Source organism: Cyprinodon variegatus, unplaced genomic scaffold (assembly GCF_000732505.1).
Source record: "Cyprinodon variegatus isolate N-32 unplaced genomic scaffold, C_variegatus-1.0 Scaffold556, whole genome shotgun sequence".
In the NCBI taxonomy this organism is placed as follows: domain Eukaryota; kingdom Metazoa; phylum Chordata; class Actinopteri; order Cyprinodontiformes; family Cyprinodontidae; genus Cyprinodon; species Cyprinodon variegatus.
Window position 1 is genome coordinate 186,213 of NW_015151009.1, and position 1,674 is coordinate 187,886.

The 1,674-nt window shown below is 41.0% G+C and overlaps 1 protein-coding gene across 1 annotated transcript in view; it reads left to right on the plus strand.

Moving 5' to 3' along the window:
- The window catches only part of LOC107095554 (uncharacterized protein YqjL-like), a 47,759-nt gene that overhangs the window by 26,440 nt on the left and 19,645 nt on the right, over positions 1-1,674 (plus strand). The gene's annotated exons all lie outside the window — the stretch shown is intronic.

The following is a 1,674-nucleotide window of genomic DNA, read 5'->3' on the forward strand; positions in this document are numbered from 1 at the left end:
TTTGTTTAGGATTGCCTTCCACTGTTCTAGTTAAACAGTTCAACTGAAACATCATTAGTTCAACTTCTTTATTTTCTTTAGTCAAACTATTTTTAAATATTCTTTTTTGTTTCTGCATTTTTTATTTTATTTTTATTTATTTTTCCCTACTTGCTTTGATTCTGTTTTATTTCCCTATATGTTAATCATGTAAAGCACTTTGCGTTGTCTTTGTACTGATTTATGCTATACAAATACATTTGCCATGCCTTGCTAACAGGGACAAGACAAACATACTCAGCGGGTTAACTGAAGGGTTTGAAATCAGATATTAATCAGTATTTTATCTTTGAACATGGCCAGAGGACATGAAAGACCTCCACAGTTTTAGAAACAAAACAGTTTGCAGCATTCTCAAGAAATATGAGGCCACTTTGCAGCTTGACAAAAACACCACTGTGACAGAATGGATGCACTTAAATCAGGCAGGAAAAGGCCTGGGAGCCTCACCCCTGTATGACTTGGTCCAAATAGTAAAATCGAGTTACTTACTTCATCATCAACAAGGTGGTTAAGCTGTCTCCAAAGGGCTGGTTATCCTCCCGCAGCAGTGTGTCACACTGAGCTTGTTGCATTTTACCAGTTAATTAAAAACTACATTTTGAAAAAAGAGCACCATGAGCTAGTTCAGGCAGTTTCATTGCTGCTTTAAACTTAATTTCTCAGATGCCTTCTATTGAATGTGCCTCTCCACTGCGGGCCTTATGTTTATCTTGCATTATTTGCTCTGCAAACTCATACCACTGCTGCTTCCTGATCTCTGTTCTACAACCTGTTTGCTTCCCTTTTAATTCTCCATCAGTTCAGCGTTTACCCTTCAAGCTTCTGACTAAAGATGCTCTCTTCAACCCTACATAGGGTTGCCAACGTTCCCTTGGAAAATGGAAATGTTTCACACTTAGAAATAGAAGTACCTGTCAGGTATTTAGTGGAAAAGGAACGCACTTTGTCCCGCATTATTGTGAGAGTAAAAAAAATATTCAGTAAAAAGCTAATGAAAAATGAAGAAAAAGGGCACATTAGATTAGAGTGACCAGACGTCCTCTTTTCCCAGACATGTCCTACTTTTCATACTTAAAAAAAGTCCTGGGAGAATTTGAAAATCGTCTGGGATTTTGGTCGACTACAGTCTAGCAGAACTGAGCCATGAACTCTGGGGCTGGTCCGGGAACCTGACCCAGTGACGGTAGCCTGGGAAATCACGGGGCTCCGTCACCAGGTTGGGTTCGGATCACCCCCCCCACAAAAAAAAAAAATGTGTCCTTCCAAATCTGGTGACCCTACATTCAACCATCATCCCATTGGTCAAGCCAAATGTTGCTCACGGGACACAACAGAGCAGTATGGGGGACGAACGGAGTAATTTAAATGCTGACGCTGCTTTTGGGGGCGGAAAACTCACTGCTGCAAGAGCTCAGAGGAAATACAAGTGGAAAAAGCAGGCTATCGCCACATAATGTTAACCTGACTCCGCCAGATGGATTTGCTCCGCATATCCATCTGGAAACCTTCCATTGAAGTAATTTTGGGAAGGGCCGAAAATACTGGTTAGCTGATTGGTCTATGTTGGTGATAGACGGGCCAAATAAACCAATCAGATCAACGAAGTATATCACGTACTAACAGAGCGATGAC